Source organism: Quercus suber, unplaced genomic scaffold (assembly GCF_002906115.3).
Source record: "Quercus suber isolate HL8 unplaced genomic scaffold, Cork oak 2.0 scaffold_208, whole genome shotgun sequence".
Lineage (NCBI taxonomy): Eukaryota > Viridiplantae > Streptophyta > Magnoliopsida > Fagales > Fagaceae > Quercus > Quercus suber.
This window is the reverse complement of record NW_027069666.1, coordinates 796328-819518: the sequence shown is the minus strand read 5'-3', so window position 1 is coordinate 819518 and position 23191 is coordinate 796328. Positions and strand designations below refer to the sequence as shown.

At 39.8% G+C, this 23191-nt stretch overlaps 1 pseudogene; it reads left to right on the top strand.

The window, feature by feature from the left end:
* Nucleotides 1–14955: 14955 nt before the first annotated feature.
* The window catches only part of LOC112031919 (D-lactate dehydrogenase [cytochrome], mitochondrial-like), a 28241-nt pseudogene continuing 20005 nt past the window's right edge, over nucleotides 14956–23191 (top strand).

The window sequence follows — 23191 nt, the reverse complement described above, 5'->3', positions numbered from 1 at the left end:
GCTTGAATGCTTGCTGACACTTGGTAGTCCACTCGAAAGACTTTTTTAGCGTGCGAAAGAAGGGTAAAAACTTATCCGTCACCCTTGATACGCACCTGTTTAGGGCGGCTACTTTTCTGTTTAAACTCTGCACTTCTTTCAAGTTCTTTTGGGGGGGGGGGGGCATCTTTACTATGGCTCTGATCTTGTCCAGGTTGGCCTCGATACCTCTTTGAGACACCATAAGACCAAAGAATTTTCCTGTTGTCACTCCAAATGCACGCTTACTTGGATTAAGCTTTATGTTGTAGGAACGAAGGGTGTCGAAAGTTTCCTCGAGATCCTTTGAATGGTCCTCCTCTCTTCGGCTTTTTACCAACATGTCGTGGACATTGACCTGAACATTCCTTTCAATTTGGTTTGCAAACATCTTGTTCATGAGCCTTTGATACGTAGCACCCGCGTTCTTAAGGCCAAATAGCATCACTTTGTAACAAAAAAGACCTTGGCTGGTAACAAATGAAGTCTTCTCCTGGTCTGTTTCATCCATCAGAATCTGATTATAATCTGAAAAGGCGTCCATGAAGCTTAGTAGTTGGTGCTGAGCTATAGAGTCTACTAGTACGTCAACTCGAGGGAGAGGGTAGCTATCCTTGGGGCATGCTTTGTTTAGGTCAGTAAAGTCTACGCACATCCTCCATTTCTTGTTGGCTTTCTTGACCATTACCACATTTACTAGCCAATCGGACTTCTCTGATGAAGCCGGCCTCTTGTAACTTGCTGACTTCTTCTACTATTGCTCGGTCTCGTTCTTGGGCGAACACTTGCTTCTTCTGACGGACAGGTGGTAAAGAGGGCAACAAATTCAGCCTGTGTACCATGACTGAAGGGTCGATTCCTAGCATGTCTTCATGACTCCAAGCAAACACGTCTTGGTTTTCCTTGAGGAAAGCTACAAGTGCTAGGCGAACCGTTGGGCTGGCAAGAGTGCCGATCCTCATGGTTCTATCTAATCTGGAGCTATCGAGGGGTACCTCCTCAAGCCTCTCTACAGATTTCGGCCCCGTCTGCTATTCTTTTGTGCTCATGGTCTGTAGATGGTCGACCATCTTTAGCATCGTAATATAGCATTCACGTACAGCTATTTGATCCCCTTGTAATTCCCCTACTCCGTACTCGGTGGAGAATTTGATCATTAGGTGGTAGGTTGAAGTTATGGTTTTCCATGAGTTAAGGTTAGGTCATCCTATGATGGCGTTATAGGCGGAGGAACAATTGACAACAAGGAATGTAACATCCCTTGTGATTTGCTGAGGATAATCTCCAATTGTGACAGGTAATGTGACTGTGTCGAGGGGGTATACTTTTGTTCCTCCAATCCCAACGAGTGGAGCGTTGGTTGGAACTAGACGTTCTTTGTTGATCCACATTTGTTGGAATGCCGGGTAGTAGAGAATGTCTACGAAGCTTCCGTTGTGAACCAAGACCCGGTATGTGTTATAGTCTCATACCTGGATGCTAACGACGAGCGCGTTATCATGTAGGTGGTGAAGACATCAGGCATCTTCTTCTGAGAAACCAATAATGGGGTTGTTGACCCGCGGCATCTTCGGGATGACGCCCGTTAGCTAAACATTCTGAACCATTCTGAGATAAGTTTTTTGAGCCTTTTTGGACGAGCCGGTGGTCGCCGTGCCTCCCACAATCATCCTTATATCTCCTAAGGGTGGTCTGGGATGCTCATTGTCCCTTCGAGGAGCCTGCTCATGAGGAGGTGGATCTGCTCTCTCCTTCTTGACAAAATTCTGTAACTTTCCTTACTTGATGAGGGCTTCGATCTGCTGTTTCAAGTCGTAATAGTTGGCTGTGTTATGACCGTGATCACAGTGGAAACGGTAGTATTTGTCTCTAGACTGTTTGTTGGGATCTCCCTTCAGCTTTCTGGGAAAGGTTAAGGCTCCCTCATCCTTGATTTGCATTAGGACTTAGTCGATTGGGGCAGTCAGTGGAGTGAAGCTCGTGAATCTCCCCGCAAGGGGCTTAGAGCGCCTGTAATCCCTTTGCTCTCCAGTTCTTGCCATCTTCCACCCTCTGTCTTGTTGTGTATCTTCCTGCCTTTCTCTCTTCTTGGGTTTCTCCTCTCGGGCTAGAAGCGCGTCTTCAACATTCATGTATTTGGTTGCCCTATAAAGTACATCCGACCTAGTCTTTGGGTCATTCTTATATAGTGAAAATAGGAACTTACCCTTCCGTAGCCCATTTATGAAAGTGGTTACGAGTATCTTATCGTCGGCTTCATCGATTGAAAGCACCTCTTTGTTAAAGTGTGCTATATAAGATCTTGGCATCTAATCTTCCTGTTGCCTGATGCTCATCAAGTATGCGGTAGACTTTTTATACCTGTGTCCCCCAATGAAGTGTGAAGCAAACTGGCCACTTAGCTCCTTGAAAGTATTGATGGAGTTAGGCATCAACCTGCTAAACCAAATTCTTGCAGGACTCTTTAGCGTGGTGGGGAAGGCCCTACACATGATCTTGTCTGCTACTCCTTGAAGATGCATCAGGGTCTTGAAGGATTCCAAGTGATCTAGGGGGTATTTGGCTCCGTTATAGCTTTTTATTTGTGGCATGTGAAACCTTGGTGGAAGGGAGAAGGAATTGACGGATGCGGTGAACTATGAATCGGTTCATTGGACCAAGTCATCGAGGTCGCTAGACACTCGCCCTCTGAGGGCGTTCATTATGAAGTCCATCCATTCCTCCATCATTTGCATCTCTGTGACAATGTGAGGGGGAGCCGTGTCTGTGATGGAAGGGCGGCTCATCTCTTGTTGCTTTGGTCTGCTTAGAGTGTTGCTACCCTCGGCCCCTTTTGGTCCCTTCTCTCGGCGCTAGTGCCTTCTTAGTTCTCCTCCTGAGTGTTATGCTCTGCATTCTTTTGAAGTAGATGCTCTTCCAAATCATGATTATGCTTTGTGAGGTGCTCCATGGCAGTGGTGAGAGTTTGAACTTGTCTCTCGAAGGCAATTATGCGGGGTTTGTCTCCCTAAATGTTATTAGTGGTTGCCATCGAGTGAGTAAGTACCATGCAACTCTTGGTCCGGGAAGGGTTTGTATGGCTTACAGGTTGCTAAGAATAGCGTAAAGGTTCCCACAGATGGCGCCAACTGATGATGTCAAAAAATCACCAGTGAGCCACACAGTTCTCGCACGCTCGAAACAACACCTGCACAACAAACAGAGAAGACCTAACAAAGGACACCGGTGTGGTGCCGGCCAACTACCCTTCGAATGTCAAGTTAGAACTTTTCTCACAACTCTAGAGTGTTAGAGTTGGGGTAAATTATGCGTACCTTGATTTGTGAAGGTTTTGGGTTTTTATAGTAGTAGAGGGTTGACCTTCTCTCCTTGGACTAGAAGCCTTTTCCTTATAGGAGTCTTTATGAGCGTATTTGGTGAAACCCTTTCCTTGTAGGAGTCCTTTTGATTAGCACCAAATGTGAAGCGCAAGATATTTCCTTATATATGCAAACGTGGAGATCAAGCAAGGCCATGTCAGGGTCGTCAGCTTCTTCTAATCCTTCAGCTTTATTAGCGTCAGCTATTTGACGACGTCGACTCTGAGGTGTGCCTTATGGACTCCCTAAAGTAGCCTCTTGCCAATGGATCCCGTTAGGTTTATTTGGAGCGTCATTTTATACCTTTGCAAGGGTCAGTATTACTACTACAATTTTATCCATATCAATATGGTATGAAAACACTGCGATGGAATGGTTGCTCGATATATGATTTTGAGTGTATCTGACATGTAATAATGATTTGGTGTAATCTGAGGAAGACACTCCATCTCCACCATCCCAGATTTTGTTTTGAATCCTACTGGAGGAGAAGAGGCTTCTTCATCTCACTCTGTTCCTTTAAGTTCTTCTTAATACAAATATTTCAAGTATTCATAAAAAATTAAAAAGAAATAAATAAAAAGATTTGGTGTAAGCATGGTTTTCTTGGTTTATTTCCCATCGGTTCTTTCAAAAAACTATGCTTATTTAATATGTGATCATAATATAATATGCTATTGGAATCTCATTCTTTCTCCCTAAGGTGTGTATGTGTTTGTTTCTTAAAAAAAAGAGTGCAATGTGCTGTGATCAACATGTCATCGTAGATTTTTGGTGCTTGACATGAGTAGGTGTATATAATTCTTCTACCCCCGTAAAAAAAATTCTCAATTTTTTACCACAACTTGGCAAACTAAGATAATTTTCTGACACTTTTACATGGACCCATTACTTTTTATTCACCAATCATAATCAATCAAGTAGGAGAGTTGTAGCAAAAATTGTGCATTTTTTTTTTTTTTTTTAGGGGGGGGGAGGGGCATCTTTACTATGGCTCTGATCTTGTCCAGGTTGGCCTCGATACCTCTTTGAGACACCATAAGACCAAGGAATTTTCCCGTTGTCACTCCAAATGCACACTTACTTGGATTAAGCTTTATGTTGTAGGAATGAAGGGTGTCGAAAGTTTCCTCGAGATCCTTTGAATGGTCCTCCTCTCTTCGGCTTTTTACCAACATGTTGTGGACATTGACCTGAACATTCCTTTCGATTTGGTTTGCTAACATCTTGTTCATGAGCCTTTGATACGTCGCGCCCGCGTTCTTAAGGCCAAATAGCATCACCTTGTAACAAAAAAGACCTTGGCTGGTAACAAATGAAGTCTTCTCCTAGTCTGTTTCATCCATCCGAATCTGATTATAATCTAAAAAGGCGTCCATGAAGCTTAGTAGTTGGTGCTGAGCTGTAGAGTCTACTAGTACGTCAACTCGAGGGAGAGGGTAGCTATCCTTAGGGCATGCTTTGTTTAGGTCTGTAAAGTCTACGCACATCCTCCATTTCTTGTTAGCTTTCTTGACCATTACACATTTGCTAGCCAATCGGGGTAGTATACTTCCCTGATGAAGCCAGCCTCTTGTAACTTGCTGACTTCTGTTGCTATTGCTCAGTCTTGTTCTTGGGCGAACATTCGCTTCTTCTGACGGACAGGTGGTAAAGAGGGCGACAAATTTAGCCTGTGTACCATGACTGAAGGGTCGATTCCTAGCATGTCTTCATGACTCCAAGCAAACACGTCTTGGTTTTCCTTGAGGAAAGCTACAAGTGCTAGGCGAACCGTTAGGCTGGCAAGAGTGCCGATCCTCGTGGTTCAATCTAATATGGAGCTATCGAGGGGTACCTCCTCAAGCCTCTCTACATATTTCGGCCCCGTCTGCTATTCTTTTGTGCTCATGGTCTGTAGATGGTCGACCATCTTCAACATCGTAATATAGCATTCGCGCACAACTATTTGATCCCCTTGTAATTCCCCTACTTCGTACTTAGTGGAGAATTTGATCATCAGGTGGTAGGTTGAAGTTATGGCCTTCCATGAGTTAAGGTTAGGTTATCCTATGATGGCGCTGTAGGCGGAGGAACAATTGACAACAAGGAATGTAACATCCCTTGTGATTTGCTGAGGATAGTCTCCAATTGTGATAGGCAATGTGACTGTGCCGCGGGGGTATACTTTTGTTCCTCCAACCCCAACGAGTGGAGCGTTGGTTGGAACTAGACGTTTTTTGTTGATCCGCATTTGTTGGAATGCCGGGTAGTAGAGAATGTCTGCGGAGCTTCCGTTGTGAACCAAGACTCGGTATGTGTTATAGTCTCATACCTGGATGCTAACGACGAGCGCGTTATCATGTGGGTGGTGAAGACATCAGACATCTTCTTCTGAGAAACCAATAATAGGGTTGTTGACCCGCGGCATCTTCGGGATGAGGCCCGTTAGCTAAACGTTCTGAACCATTCTGAGATAAGTTTTTTGAGCCTTTTAGACGAGTCGGTGGTCGCCGTGTCTCCCACAATCATCCTTATATCTCCTAAGGGTGGTCTGGGATGCTTGTTATCCCTTCAAGGAGCCTGCTCATGAGGAGGTGGATCTGCTCTCTCCTTGTTGACAAACTTCTGTAACTTCCCTTGCCTGATGAGGGCTTCGATCTGCTGTTTCAAGTCATAATAGTTGGCTGTGTTATGACCGTGATCACAGTGGAAACGATAGTATTTGTCTCTAGACCGTTTGTTGGGATCTCCCTTTAGCTTTCTGGGAAAGGTTAAGGCTCCCTCATCCTTGATTTGCATTAGGACTTAGTCGATTGGGGCAGTCAGTGGAGTGAAGCTCATGAATCTCCCCACAAGGGGCTTAGAGCGCCTGTCATCCCTTTGCTCTCCAGTTCTTGCCATCTTCCACCCTCTGTCTTGTTGTGTATCTTCCTGCCTTTCTCTCTTCTTAGGTTTCTCCTCTTGGGCTAGAAGTGCGTCTTCAACATTCATGTATTTGGTTGCCCTATAAAGTACATCCGACATAGTCTTTGGGTCATTCTTATATAGTGAAAATAGGAACTTACCCTTATGTAGCCCATTTATGAAAGTGGTTACGAGTATCTTATCGTCGACTTCATCGATTGAAAGCGCCTCTTTGTTAAAGTGTGCTATATAAGATCTTGGCATCTTATCTTCTCGTTGCCTGATGCTCATCAAGTATGCGGTAGACTTTTTATACCTGTGTCCCCCGATGAAGTGTGAAGCAAACTGGCCACTTAGCTCCTTGAAAGTACTGATGGGGTTAGGCATCAACCTGCTAAACCAAATTCTTGCAGGACTTTTCAGCGTGGTGGGGAAGGCCCTACACATGATCTTGTCTGCTACTCCTTGAAGGTGCATCAGGGTCTTAAAGGATTCCAAGTGATCTGGGGGTATTTGGCTCCGTTATAGCTTTTTATCTGCGGCATGTGAAACCTTGGTGGAAGGGAGAAGGAATTGACGGATGCAGTGAACTATGAATCGGTTCAATGGGCCAAGTCATCGAGGTCGTTAGACACTCGCCCTCTGAGGGCGTTCATTATGAATTCCATCCATTCCTCCATCATCTGCATCTCTGTGACAATGTGAAGGGGAGTCGTGTCTGTGATGGAAGGGCGGCTCATGTCTTGTTGCTTTGGTCTGCTTGGGGTGTTGCTACCCTCTGGCCCCTCTTGGTCCCTTCTTTCGGCGCTAGTGCCTTCTTAGTTCTCCTCCTGAGTGTTATGCTCTGCGTTCTTTTGAAGTAGATGCTCTTCCAAATCATGATTCTGCTTTGTGAGGTGCTCTATGGCAGTGGTGAGAGTTTGAACTTGTCTCTCGAGGGCAATTATGCGGGATTTGTCTCCCTAAATGTTATTAGTGGTTGTCATCGAGTGAGTAAGTACCATGCAACTCTTGGTCCGGGAAGGGTTTGTATGGCTTATAGGTTGCTAAGAATAGCGCAAAGGTTCCCACAGATGGCGCCAACTGATGATGTCAAAAAATCACCAGTGAGCCATACAGTTCTCGCACGCTTGAAACAACACCTGCACAACAAAAAGAGAAAACCTAACAAAGGGCACTGGTGTGGTGCCGGCTAACTACCCTTCGAATGTCAAGTTAGAACTTTTCTCACAACTCTAGAGTGCTAGAGTTGGGGTAAATTATGCGTACCTTAATTTGTGAAGGTTTTGAGTTTTTATAGTAGTAGAAGGTTGACCTTCTCTCCTTGGGCTAGAAGCCTTTTCCTTATAGGAGTCTTCATGAGCGTATTTAGCGGAACCCTTTCCTTGTAGGAGTCCTTTTGATTAGCACCAAATGTGAAGCGCAATATATTTCCTTATATACACAAACGTGGAGATCAAGCAAGGCCATGCCAGGGTCGTCAGCTTCTTCTAATCCTTCAGCTTTATTAGCGTCAGCTATTTGACGACGTCAGCTCTGAGGTGTGCCTCATGGACTCCCTAAAGTAGCCTCTTGCCAATGGATCCTGTTGGGTTTATTTGGAGCGTCATTTTATACCTTTGCAAGGGTGAGTATTACTACTACAATTTTATCCATATCAATATGGTATGAAAACACTGCGACGGAATGGTTGCTCGATATATGATTTTGAGTGTATCTGACATGTAATAATGATTTGGTGCAATCTGAGGAAGACACTCCATCTCCACCATCCCAGATTTTGTTTTGAATCCTACTGGAGGAGAAGGGGCTTCTTCATCTCACTCTGTTCCTTTAAGTTCTTCTTAATACAAATATTTCAAGTATTCATAAAAAATTAAAAAGAAATAAATAAAAAGATTTGGCGTAAGCACGGTTTTCTTGCTTTATTTCCCATCGGTCCTTTCAAAAAATTATGCTTATTTAATATGTGATCATAATATAATATGCTATTAGAATCTCATTCTTTCTCCCTAAGGTGTGTATGTGTTTTTTTCTTAAAAAAAAGAGTGCAATGTGCTGTGATCAACATGTTGTCGCAGATTTTTGGTGCTTGACATGAGTAGGTGTATATAATTCTTCTACCCCCGTAAAAAAAATTCTCAATTTTTTACCACAACTTGGCAAACTAAGATAATTTTTTGACACTTTTACATGGACCCATTACTTTTTATTCACCAATCATAATCAATCAAGTAGGAGAGTTGTAGCAAAAATTGTGCATTTTTTTTTTGTGGGATGAGATTTGAGGTATGTTTGATCTGAGGAGTGTAACCTTATAATCTTATCATTAATTTCCTATTGGAATTCTTTCTTTCTTGGCGACAAGGATCATAAGTTCATAACTCATAAAGTTTGAATTTGGGGCGGGGGTCTTTTTTGCTTTTTATTTAAAGGCAATGGGAGCAATTTTGAATTTTATAATCAACTCCAAAACTATCAATACTCTATATAAAAAAGGGACAGTTGAGATATTATTTTGACAAAACAACTTCTGAAATGTTAAAACGGCAAGAAGAAGTTTGAAACCTAGTGAAAAGAAGTTTGAAGCCTAACAGATTTTTTGAAACTCTAAAAACTTCCACATTTGATTGAAATCACTTAATTGCTTCTAACTTCATTTGTGAGCTAAATAAAAATGGGCCCTTTCTAGTTTTTTTTGTTGAAATCTTAATAGTGCTGTGGGATATGTACAGCTCTGGAGGGCTTGAATTACTTTGTTGCCCTTAAAGGTATGTGTGAGCTTAAAAAAAATTGGAGCCCTTTTTGGTCTTTTCCTCTTCAAATCTGGATTTTTCTTGCCTTTATTCTTTCATTATCAAAAAAAAAAAAAAAAAAAAAGAAAAAAAAAGAAAAGAAAANCGAAAAAGAAAAAAAAAAAAAAGAAAAGAAAAAGAGAAGAACTAATATGGTTCTTTAATTAAACCAATCAAGTGTAAAAGTCAATTCTCTATGATTGAACCAAAAAAAAAAAAAAATTAATAATAATAATAAAAAAAGGCCCTTTCCAACGATTTATATATTTTATAATTTTATAAAATGCTCATTTTATTTTACTTTTTCTTAAAATTTATTAAGAAAAATTAAATCAATCACTTTTAAGGTTTTATGAAATGACACTCACTAAAATTATGGATTGAAGGACACTCGCCTTTGTATAAATGCAACAATAAATCCAATGGTCTTTGTGGTGGGCCTTTTGTGTTGTGGGCTTGAGTTTCTCAACCGCTTTATGGCCCATAGATCTGAGGTAAGGGAGTTGGGGCTAGCCTAAATGAAACCCACTTTAAGCTAGGAATGGCAACGGGTCGGGTTCGGGCCGGGTTTTTCTATACCCGGACCCGACCCGCGGGTCAAGACCCATGGGCCGGACCCGGCCCGTTAACTAAACGGGTTTTTTCCGGGCCCCGACCCGCCCAAGCCGGGCCCAGCAGGCCCCGTTAAAGGATTGGGCCCAATTCGTGGCCCAACCAAAAGGAAAAAAAAAAAAAAAAAAAATTCAGATCCAAACACAACCACAATCACAATATCAGAAATCTTTCCCTTTCAAAATCACAATCCAAACAACAATCACAATCACAATCACAATCATAGAAATCACAAACACAAATTTCAGATCTACATTTTCCTTTCAAAATCACAATCCAAACAAAAATTTCAGATCTATGATTTTCATTTTTCCCTTTCAGAATCATAACACAAACACAAACACAAAACAAATTCACATGATTGAGGCGAACTGAACCCAGAAAAAAAAAAAAAAAAAAGAAGAAAAAAGAAAAAAAAAATGGAGACACTACGACATCGGCAACGGCGAGGACGAAACGGAGTTGAGACTTGAGAGAAATGGAACGGCGAGGACGAAACTGCATCTTTCTCTTCTATAAATCTGTCGAAAATGGGAGTCCACTAGCTCTTCTGATGAGTTCATGATGCTCATGATGCCATACATACAGCTTGCGGCCGTGCATGTGACGGTGTATGAGATCGCTGAGAGATGAGAGGCAGTGAGTGAGAGAGCTGAAGAGATGAGAGATTGAGAGGCGTGAGAGGCTGAAATGAGGAGAGGAATGATAAGTTTAGGGTTTTAACATATATATATATGAGGGTAATTTAGTAATTATATGTAATATAACCGGGTCTTAACCGAGTCGGGTTTCGGGTTTTTTATGATAAAACCCGGACCCGACCCGACCCAGACCCGCTCGGTCGGTTTTTTTAAAAAACCCATACCCGACCTTATTCTTTATCGGCCGGGTAAAATCCGACCCATTAGGGTCGGGTCGGGCCGGGTATCCACGGATCGGATCTAAATTGCCATCCCTACTTTAAGCAGTTTGTGCACAAGTTAAGCCTTCCCAATATGGACACGTCCGGCAGAGGTATTGAGTGTATGGTGTGCCCACAACAGAAAAACAGTTACAAATGTTATAGCAGGAATACAATACAGTAGAATAACTAAAATACTAAAAAATAACATTAACACTTAAATAAGAAAAGAAAGTTTTGTAAAGTCAGCGGGATAATACAACAATAAAATAATGCTACAGAGACAGTTAATGACTGTAAATTATTCACCTAGCAAGCATGAAAGAAAACTTGTCTACCATGGAAAGTAAGCTTGACTTCCAGCAAATAGAAATTCAAGAACGGAACTAATCCCCAACGTGAGTAACCTCAAAGATGGCTTCTGCCATAGAAGTTACGCACTTTGGAAAAATGACTAAATGGTTTAAGTTTCAATCATTAACCTCCCAAAGAGTGGGTTCTCGAAAGGAAGAGAAATGGGTAGTCTATTGATGCATGCCTCTATTTCTACCACTCATGTTTCACTCTAGTTTTTTTGTGTTTTCCTTTTCTTTTCTCTATTTTTCTTCCTTGTTTACCTCTTCTTCTTTTGTGCCATTCTTCCCTTTTTTTGATGTCCCTCTATGTTCACAACTACCACCCTTTATACTATCTGTGTGATGAAATTTGTCATTTTTACCTCTCAACTGCTTTTGGCTCCTCATGGATGTCTTCCAAGACTGCCCATTGGCTTGCTGGATGCCCAGCCACTACCACTGCACTGATGTGTTGGTTGCACCACTCCTCATTCCTAGACAAAAATGGCTTGCTTGTTTCTTACCTCTCTCTCTTTTACTACTCTTTTCTGGAAAAAGATTAAGCCTCTCCCTCACCTACCTTATGGCATGCATCAAGTGGTCCTAGCTCATATTTACTTCTTTTGGGTGAGTGTCATCCAATAGGACTTTCCCTATAGAAGTTTGAATAGAACGCCAAAGTAAACCCCCTCTTTCTCTCTACTCCTAGACCACACCCTCTGATACCCTTGACCCCGGCTCACCTCCTATGTATTGGCTGGTACAAGTAGGTGGTGTCTTGGCCCTTTGTGTATGCTCCACTTTCGTCTAAATCTGTTTCTTTCTAGTCTTTATGCCATTTTTTATGCCTTCGTGTTTGTCTGATTCTACTATAGTTTTGGTTGGTATTTATTCTTATGGCGTGAAGGATGTGTGGGCTTTTAGGCTCATGTTCCTTGCCTTTCATCCCTCCTCAGACTGGGCATTGCTTGTATGGAGGCCCTCACCTTCCTGCCAAGCCCATGTTCTTTTCTTTCCTATGTTCGTGGGCCTCTTGGTTGTGGATCTTGTCATACCACTTCATTGTGTCTGCTACAACATTACCTTTCCTTTTTATTTCTTGTTACCCATGGGCTTACGGGCTGATGCTCCTACAGTGCCACCTACTTCTTTATCAATCTTTTGCTCAGGGCTTTCTTGGCCCATTTTCCACATCTTTACCTCTTTTGGGCTTTATTGGCCAACATTCGCTGTGCCAGCCCATTTCATTCATCAGCTTCTTTGGCTCATTTACTTCTTCTGTACCTCTTTTACTCCCATGGATTTTTTCTAGATCCTTTGGGCTTCCTCAACCAATTACCACATCCTTATCTCTTATTTATTTTTCGGGCTTATTGGCCTTTAAGCCATCCCAATGAATTTACTAATTCATTTCCAGGGCTTCCTTGGCCCATTACTTCCTCTTTATCTCTTATTGTTCCATGGGCTTACTACTTCATTCATTGGGCTTCCTCGTCCCATTTACTTCATCTTTACCTCTTTTGATTCTTGTGAGCCTGCAGCCATTAATCCTGCTATTTCAGCCTGCTGGGCTTGCTTCCTTATTTCTTTACTATTTTTCCCTTTTCCACCTTTTCTATATTGTTAGGCTTCTTTTGCTGTTGGACCCTTTGTCAAAAGTGGGCATCAACAGTCAGTATATCTTTTTAAGTGAAATAGCATTTCATAAAATTTCCAACAAACATCTAACATATATATATATATATTAATAGGCAAAACTTAGAGAAAATCCAATTAAATTCTACAATTGAAGTCCAATTTTGAGCCATGTGTCCTAAATTATTTATTTTTAGAGAGAGTTTTATTTCTTAATTTTGGACTCAAATGTGGAATCATATCATAAATATCCATTCAAGTGAGTTATTGCATACAAAAACCAAAGAGTCTATAATTAATGAACATTTTTTTAAATGACAAATTTACATTTTCTTGCTAATAATATTCTTATAAGACTTTTTAAAGAGTTAAAAAATATATAAGAATGACTATCAATAATATTTAAATTATATATGTAAGAATCATACTATGCATCTTAATGTATATCTTTTAAGTATATTCATGCATATGCATAGGGTTACAAGTTAGTTTATATAATACACCATGACTATGTACGGTCCATTACTAACTAGGTAGTATATATTTTTTTTTCTAAACCAAAGTTAAGAGAATTCAATTAGAATCAAAATTAGATTTTGCTTTTGTTAGATTTCTATACAAATTAAATTGTTTAAATTTTTGTTGTTATTTTTTCTCTGAACTAATAAGCACATTTTTTTATATTGTTTCTATTCAGATATTTTGTATGCGAAGATCATATTGATTGTAACAAATTGTAATTGAGCTGAACGATCTCATGTACTTATCCCCATTCATTTTAGGAGATACTATTTGACAAATTTATTATTTTATTTTGTGTTGTATTTAGTAGAATTTCACAGACAATAATTGTGAATTGATATTGTATATGTAGTATCCTATAGTGATTTTCAAAATTATTTACGTAATAACAATGTAATGAGAAACTTGATGTAACCAATATCATGAAAATTGTAAGAAAAAAAATTATATTAGTACATCCAAATGTCCTAGTCGAACTATGTCCTATATGTTTAATAATCCAAACATCCACTACAATTTACGCACAGGTTACATACTAATAGTCTAATAATACAATACAATAATGTGATCTATTATTATGTAAGAGAAGAGAGTACAACACTATTGTACTTTTTAGAGTATTGTATAATTAAAGGAGAACTTGGATCCAAATCTTTCTTTCCCACACTATTTATAAGAAAAATAAAACACATTTTCATCCCCAAAATTTTCTCTAACTAGTTGCTCTTTCCAATTATTAACGTTTTCATCTTTTAGCTTCTTGAACCATGCTAGATGTGATGTACATTTGGGTGTGCTAATGGGTTTGGAAGTATGTAGTTGTGGCGGCCAAGTATCTTTCCAAAATCCAAATTCTAAATTGAACTTCTGTTTCCAACTCTACCATAAATGCTTTTCTCAAGAATTTTCTTACCTACTAGCAAAGCTTCTTCAAAGACCATGAAGAACTATACTCGAGCTTCACTTCCTTAGTTAAGCTAAAAGGTCACGTGTTTAGTATTCAATCCTTCCTTGTTTATCATGACAACGCTAAAGCTAATATTATATTTGCCTTTTCTTCTATGAGTAAATAGAGTATCCCTCTTTTCAATCAATGCAACTTTACTTTTTCACCTTTGGTCCCACCATAAAACTGATATTTTTGTTTTATTATAAGGACACTAGTTTTGAAGCACGTACTAGCCAGTAAAAAAAATTACAATTAAGAGATGAAATAAATGAGATAAACCAAAACAAAATTTTCATCTTTGTTAAAACAAACCACCAAAACTTTCTTTAAAAAAAAAAAAAACCAACAAGAAATAAAGTAATAATTTACCTGGAAGATGAACCCATGTGCAAAAGCTACATTTAAATAAAATAAATATATTTTCATCCCAAAAAAAAAATAATGAATAGGCTAAATCAAAACAAAATCTCCATCTTTCTTTCTCTCAAACCTTCTTTTTCTTAATTTCTTCTCTTTTTCTCTCTTGTGATGAAAGCAGTTGACTGGGTCATGGCGGACTCCCTTATTTTTTTTCTTTGTTCTTATCTTTCCCTATTTCTCTATCTTACGTATTGCTTCACTTTGTGTTTATCTATAAAGTAGTTGGCTGTCGAAAACCTCAACCAAAAAGATAAGACAAGGAAGGTAGAGGCAAAATGACGAAACAAACCACACTTTTTGGCTTTGGCTCTTCAACAAACAAACGTAAATATAGCTGGCTCTAGTAATTTTCTGTTTCTTATTCTTATCTCTATCTCTCTCACCGTTTACTGTGTTTGTGTTTATAAATAGAATGAAGATAAAGTCAAAAGTCGCTGGGATTTTCCTGATAATTAGCTTAGTTGAACCTGCATTTTCAAGGGAAGGAGATAAAGCTGCTTTTTTTTTTTTTTTTTAATTCATTACTAATTATTATACGTCCAATGTACCGTACAACTGAACCTAGGATTGAACTAAAAAATAAATAGCTGAGTTCCAGTTGAGTCGTGTCAGACTCTTCCTCTGTTTGGTTTGGTTAAAAAAAAAAAAACCAGAAAAGAAAAAAACAATGGCATTCTCTTACTGGTTTTCTCGTCTACGTTCCTCATCAAAGAGCTTCTTCTACTCCAATCTTCAAACCTCACACTTCCACAATCTCAAAACTCCAAAACCACCCACCACGCCTATCTTTCACTCCCATACCTCAAAAAACCCATCGCTAGCTTTGCTTCCTGCGGCCCTTGCTGTCTCACTCTCAGCTGGATCACTTGCCCTTCAATCCCAACCTAACCCTTCATTCTGTGACGCTTCTAATCTCGATTCTGCCAGGTGGGTTTCTCTCATTTTTGGGAGAAAAAAAAAAAATATTCTTGATTGGTCAGGAAAACAAGGTTTTAGTTGATAATGGGTTTTTCTTTTTCTTTTTTCTTTTTACAAACAGAGTTGTCAGCATTGGGGGCAAAGGTAGCACTGAGTTTGTGGTGAAGGGTTCTCACAAGGAACTTCCTCAAGAGCTTATTGATGAATTGAAGGCTATCTGTCAAGTATTATATATCATTGTTTCTTCTATATTGAATCATTGATTGCTGAGAAGTTTTGAAAATTTAGTTAATTGTTGTGTGTGGTTGGTTAATGATACTATATTATTTGGGCAGGATAACATGACTATGGATTATGATGAGAGGAATATCCATGGAAAACCACAAAACAGCTTTCACAAAGCAGTTAATATTCCTGATGTCGTTGTTTTTCCTAGGTGAGACCTATATATTCACCATGTGGTTTACTATTTCTAGCTACATCAGATGTGATGTTCTTTTTTGCAATTTTAACAGCAAGATGTGGCAATTTTTGTGGTCATGCAATTCGGGTTTGACGTGCTTGTATGGCAATGAAATATTGGTTGGATAGTGAAAGCCATGGTATGATGGTGCTTGTGTAATAAGGATTAAGGAATAGAAGTTCGATCACATGAAAGTTAATCATGCCCCTACTTATACCATGTGTGTGAACTTTTGCTTAAATTTTATGAGTTTCCAGTGTGAGATATTTTAATATGACTAGAAAATATGTCAGAGGTGTTTGCATACTATGTATATGTGACACTAGGAAACATTGTCAAAAAAGTGCTATTTGTTTTTTAAGTGCAGTAATTTCTTGAGATTGTTTGAACTAAGTATTATAATTTTGTAGCTTTCTCACAGCGTGGCCTAATTTATAAATTGCAGGTCGGAGGATGAAGTTTCCAAGATAGTTAAATCATGTGACACGCATAAGGTCTGAATTTTTCCTCATCTTTAAATTGATAATGATGCCTTGCATGCATTTCTTTTGAGGATAGAGCTCAATGGGCCAGCATGCTTTAGCTCAAATGACACTTCCTCTCCTTGTGAGTGCAAGGTTGAGGGAGAAGTCCTAGGATGCACGGACACATACACAGGTACAACACAGCGACATGAGCAATTTCTAAAAAAATTATAACATGAAATTGCTGGTACGACACCGGTACGACACCGGTATGACACAGGTACGACACGGGTATGACACTCTAAATGAAGTGTCTGTATTTCCTAGGCGAGGTCTTGAGTTCAAGATCCCATATGGTGCATGTGTAACATACCAATAAAAGAAGGATAGAGCTTAATAGCTAGTAAAGTTTCGGGAATGTGGAACTAAAAATATAGTGGCTAGAATTTCTCTCGCGTACTGTAAAAATAGGAAATTTACTAATAAATAGATCCACAGTTGATGATATAGATTGTTCTCTTGCTAGTTCATGAAAAATAATATTAACCTTTTCAAGAAAGTACCAAAGTTGTTTACTTTTCATTCAAAAGCAGGTCCCAATTGTACCATATGGTGGAGCTACATCACTCGAAGGTCACACCTTGTCTCCAAATGGAGGTGTTTGCATTGACATGTCGATGATGAAAGTATGTACTGATCTTTTTTGTATTTTATAAGAGTATGCTTTCCTTAGTTTTTGTTTTATGAAATTAAAACTTCACTTTATTTAGAACTGTAACTTACATTTTTTTAGGGTTAATTATATTTTGGGCAGCAGTATGCGCGGAGTTTAGTTGAACAACTTGTGATTAAATATATATATATATATATTCAACTTGAGATCTAGGTCAATTTGCTGTCAGAACTTGCACATGCAGATCAGACTTTGAAAAAATGTGACAGTTCACCCACGTATGATTTAGAAAAGTGCCTCTTTATCTACACGTGGTTTAAAAGAAGGCACTTTACCTACTTGTGTGTTTGTGTTTTAAATTTTTGGTTGGACTGTTATATTTATTGACATAATTTTAAATATGCTAATGGGGCGGGTCTGAATTGGGTAAAGTGTCACTTGTGAAACCACATGTTGGCAAAACAAGCTCACCATACAAGTAAAAAAAATGTAATTGGCCTTAATTTTCACGATTCTGTTTCTTATATCTATGGGTAAAGAACTAATATTTTTCTTTGATTACAACTTTGTTCGAGAATTATGCAAGAGGTGTACCTTCTTATATTTTAAATAAAACTAGTCACATAATCCCGCGTTGCGCGTGATAATTATTTTAGGATGGTCTCATTAAATATTTTATTAATACTATAATTTTAGTTATTAACCATTGGTTTTTCATTAGTTTTTAAGTTAATAAAAACCTTAAATATACCTTTTTTTTACCTTTATACACACACACATAGATATATATATATATATAGTGAATCTTTACGCATACCTTTAAGAAAACTCTAAATATTCCACTTTTTTGGATGCATAAAATTATAAACTACTACTTCATAATGATAGTGGCTAATTAATTATATATATATATTTTTAGTGATCTCATTTGTAACGCTTCTTATTATTATCATATATTTACTATCTGATGATTTGCATAACAAGGACGATAAATGAGAGGTAGCATTGTTCATTAGATTTTGTTCTATTCAATTTCTATTTTATAAATTCCTAAACAGAAAATTCAACTAAGTAAATGGAGAGATGGAACACAGTTTAGTCTTAACAAGAGGCCCGGCTACCTCAAATTAGTCAGAAATATTGTTCTTGGTTATATTTTACTGCTGTTTTGGATCGATATGGGTGGATTTCGCAGTTTTTTTATTGAATCGAAGTTGTTTCAATTGGTGGTTGAGGAAGGGGGGAATTTTTTCTCCCTTAAGATTTTTGAACGGGGGAAGTATTTTATGCAATCAGTTTTTATGGGGAGGAATGCAACACATTGGTTAATGCAGAGCTTGGAACACATGGTGATTGGGGTTAACCCCAAACACTTCTTTACGTTCAGGGAAGGAGATACCGCATACACAGTGCAACGGGGTTCAAACTCGTTTGGGCAATATTTGTTAGTAACCGAGTTAAAAGTTGGCGGGATGAGAAGATCGACCATTATTCCTGCAGGAAAGGCACAACAAGGTTGGAGGGCCTTTGGAATTGAATTGAGGAGAACATTGGAACCTTCTCATTATGCATTGGGTGGTCCAAAAGCTTTACCGTACAAGTCTAAGTTGGGTTCTGTGATTCACCCTTCTTGGTCCTTTGTTGAAATGGTAAAAGCGTCTATACAAGCAAGGCCGCATTTGCACCAGCCTTCCACTAGAGAGACAGAGAAGAGTCAAGCAGTGGAGAACACAACGCAGCCTCCGAGAGACAAAGTTGGGATGTTATTCAGGCCCACTATTTAATAGCCCTTTTACGTTTAAGGCAGGGGCTTGTTCCAAGCATTCCCAAAATAAACCTAGCCCAGGTATAACGAATCTAAGTGCCGAGGATGGTAAGCTAGAATCAAAAATCTCAGGTCCATGCTCAATAACGAATGGCGCGAGTGCTAAGGTGCTTCCCGTGAGCTCGGTGGTTGATTCTCGAATACCAAAGAGGACGGCGATGGATCCGATGGTCATCTCGGGCTCTATTTCCTCCTTATTGGTACCGGCAGTTTTCGGTGGGAGTGGGTCTAGCGACCAGGTGAGCCCGAGTTGCCTTACCCAGTCCCCTACCGTGCCGATATCGACAGCGGAAGTGGTCCAAGCTGCATGCGAGCTGGGTCCATCATCTTTAGCTCCGATATGCCAGTCGTTGGAGCCGGCGGAGTGTTATTCAGGGGACCCAATAGAAAAAATGGTGGAGAAGTCGCCGGCGGTGACGAAGGATGAGGATGAGGAATTATTGGGTCCGGAGGTAAGGGCGATGGTGCATGAGGCCTTTGATCGTAAGGTGCTTTTTAATTCTTCTCCCACCATTAGGGAATTGGTCAGTGATTTGGATAAATCATGGGGTAATTCCAAAGAGTGAATGCTACAATTGCGGGATGGTCGACAATTAGTGATTCCGTTATCTCTATATCGATCTCCAGAGAGTGTGTCAGACTGCTCTATCAATGATATCGAGACTGTATCAGGTAATGATTCTGTTATCAATGACGGTCAGATGGTTAGCTGGGCAGAGGATTGTGATGGGTTAGTTGATTCTTTGTCCATTGTTAATGAGGCAGAGGAGGAGATGTGGGATTTTGATGAGAGGTCGATGACTTGGGAGTGTAGTGGCAAGCCTTTAGTTGTGGTACCTTTGGCCACAGAAGTTCCTTTGGAGTTGGAGTGTAGTTCTGAGCTTGGGGTTGGGTGTAAGGAGTCGGTTGATGGTAATAATTTATCACAATGGGTAACAAATCAGATTAAGGCTTTTAGAAAATCAGTGGGCACTTCCTTGGAAGGTTTTGAGGAGCAGATTACGGGATTGTTGCTGGCTATAGAGGCCAAGAAAAAGAATAAAAAGATTAAGGCAGTGATGATCAAATGAAGCATGGCAAGTCGGGGCAGAAAGGTCAGCGGGAATTTAAAAATTTATTGACCTCTATGAATGTCGAGGTTGGTTCAATGAAACCAAGGAAAGTAAGTATAGAGCGGGCTGTGGTGGTTCATCAATGAATTTGAAGATTATTTCTTGGAATGTTAGAGGGCTGAATGATAGGGATAAAAGGCTTCGGCTTCGTAATATGATAAGGAGATGGGGGCCAGATGTTATTTGTCTTCAAGAAACTAAAATGGAGTTGATAACTAGAGCTGTGATTCGCAGTTTGTGGAGGGGTCAACATGTTGATTGGTCTCATTTAGGCTCTTGTGGAGCTTCTGGAGGGGTGTTACTGATGTGGGATACACGGGTTGTAAATAAAGTGGAGGAAGCTGTGGGGCGATTTTCGGTTTCTTGTAGATTTACTAGTGTGTCAGATCAGTTTGTCTGGGCGTTTACTGGAGTTTATGGTCCTAATTTTGTGAGAGACAGAAGGTTCTTATGGGAGGAATTATTTGGTTTGAATAGTTGGTGGAATGTTCCATGGTGTGTGGGTGGTGACTTTAATGTAGTAAGGTTTCCTTCTGAGCGTTCTGGTTCTACATCTTTTATTGCTGCTATGCAGGAGTTTTCCAATTTTATTTCTGAGCATGGCCTCATTGATATTCCGCTTCAAGGGGGACCTTTCACTTGGTCTAATACTCGTGAAGTTGCTTCGAAGGCTAGGCTGGACAGATTTTTGTTTTCTGCAAATTAGGAGGATAAGTTTCCGTCTGTCTCTCAACAACGATTGCCTAGGCTGTTATCTGATCACTTCCCGATTGTTCTTGAGGGTGGTTCCTTTCAAAGAGGTAGGAGGCTGTTTAGATTTGAGAATATGTGGCTTAAAGATGAGGGTTTTGTGGAGAGGGTGCGATCTTGGTGGGAATCTTATGATGTCCTAGGAGCTCCGAGTTTTGTGTTGGCCAATAAATTGAAGCTCTTGAAAAATGATTTGAAGAATTGGAATGTGGAGGTTTTTGGAAATGTTGAAGATCGGGTGAAAAAACTGTGGCAAGAGCTTAGTGATCTAGAGATGATTGAGGATAGTCGAGCTTTATTAGAGGAGGAAAGGTTCGAGTTGGAGAGAGTTCGAGGTGAATTAGAAAAAGTTACTTTGATGGAGTAAATCTCTTGGAGGCAGAAGTCTAGAGTCCTTTGTATTAGAGAAGGAGACAGGAATACCAGATTCTTTCATCGTATAGCTAATTCTCACAGAAGATTTAATTCCATTGATAGACTTATGGTGGATGGAGAAATGTCTTCAGATCCGGAGGCTATAGCAGGTTGTATTTCTCATTTTTATAGGCAGCTATATGCTGAAACGGTGGCTCATAGACCTTTATTGAATGATGTAGAGTTCTCTTGTATCTCGGAGGAAGATGCACTTTGGCTAGATAGGCCATTTGATGAGGAAGAGGTGTTTGGGGTGATTAGTGATTTTAAGGGTGATTAGTGATTTTAAGGGTGATAAGGCTCCAGGCTCGGATGGCTTTTCTATGGCGTTCTTTCAGTCTTGCTGGTGTATCTTGAAGGCTGAAATTATGGCAGTGTTTCAAAATTTTCATACCCAGGCTGTGTTAGAGAAGAGCCTTAATGCTTCTTTTCTTGCTCTTATTCCCGAAAAGGTGGATGCAGTGGAGATCAAGGATTTTCGGCCTATTAGCTTAGTTGGTGGGATCTATAAGATTATTTCTAAGGTGCTGGATAATCATCTTAGAAGGGTGGCACATGGGCTTATTTCAAATTCGCAGAATGCTTTTGCGAGAGGTAGACAAATTTTGGACTCTTTTTTAATTGTTTCAGAATGTATTGATAGTAGATTGAAGTCAGGTGTTCCAGGAGTGCTCTGTAAGTTGGATGTGGAGAAGGCATATGACCATGTGAGTTGGGGTTTTTTAATGTATATGCTTCAGCGTTGTGGGTTTTCAGACAAATGGAGAAAATGGATAATGTGTTTCATCTCTACTGTTAAATTCTCCATTTTGATCAATGGTAGCCCTTCTGATTTTTTTGGTAGTTCTAGGGGGATTCGGCAAGGGGACCCTTTGTCTCCGTTGCTATTTGATATTGTTATGGAAGGTTTGAGTCGTATGTTGGATGTGGCTGTTACTACTAGTCAGTTCTCAGGCTTCTCTGTAGGAAATATGGCTGGTAACTCGGTGATGGTGTCTCATCTTTTATTTGCTGATGACACGCTTATTTTTTGTGATGCTGATCCTATGCAAATAGCTAGTTTGAGAGCAATCTTGGCTAGATTTGAGGAGGTCTCAGGTTTAAGGATTAATTTGGGGAAATCTGAGTTGGTTCCTATAAGGGTGGTGCACAATATGGATGTGTTGGTGGGGATGTTGGGTTGTAGGCAATCCTCTCTTCCATTGAGATATCTGGGGCTACCATTAGGAGCTAAATTTAAGGAGTTGTCAATTTGGAATCCTATTTTGGAGAAGATGGAAAGGAGATTAGCAGGGTGGAAGAGGTTGTATCTATCTAAGGGGGGTAAGGTAACTCTTATTAAAAGTACTCTTTCCTCCTTACCTACATACTTCCTTTCTCTTTTGCCTTTACCAGGGAAGGTGGCAGATCGTATGGAGAAATTAGAACGAGATTTTCTGTGGAGTGGTATTAACGGTGAATCTAAATTTCACTTAGTCAGTTGGGTTCAGGTTTGTAAGCCGCTGCAGGCTAGAGGATTGGGTATTAGACGATTGAGGAGTTTTAATTCTGCCTTGTTAGGAAAATGGTTATGGAGGTATGGCATGGAGACTGATGCTCTATGGAGGAGGGTTATTGAGGTGAAATATGGGAATAATTGGGGTGGTTGGTGCACGAAAAAGGTGATCAGTGCTTATGGTGTTAGTTTGTGGAGACATATTAGGAGTGGTTGGATGAGTTTTTTTAAACTACTTTTGTATGATGTGGGGGATGGTACTAGAGTGAAGTTTTGGAAGCATGTGTGGTGTGGAGATCGTACTTTGCAAGAGGCTTTTCCAGAGCTTTATTGTATTAGTAGAACTAAGGATTCTTCAGTAGCGGAGGTTATGTGTTGGTCTGGTGGGAGGATTCATTGGGATGCTAAATTTCGTCGTCCTCCACAAGATTGGGAACAAGAATCCTTTGATTTGTTTATGGATTTGGTCTACTCTTCGAATATACGGGGATTGGGTCCGGATCGGGTGTGTTGGAAGCTAGCAAGGAGTAAAGGTTTTGAGGTTAGAGGATTGTATCTTTCATTTTACCCTCCAATCATCTTATCCTTCCCTTGGAAGATGATTTGGAAATCGAAGGTTCCTCCAAGGGTAGCTTTCTTTTCATG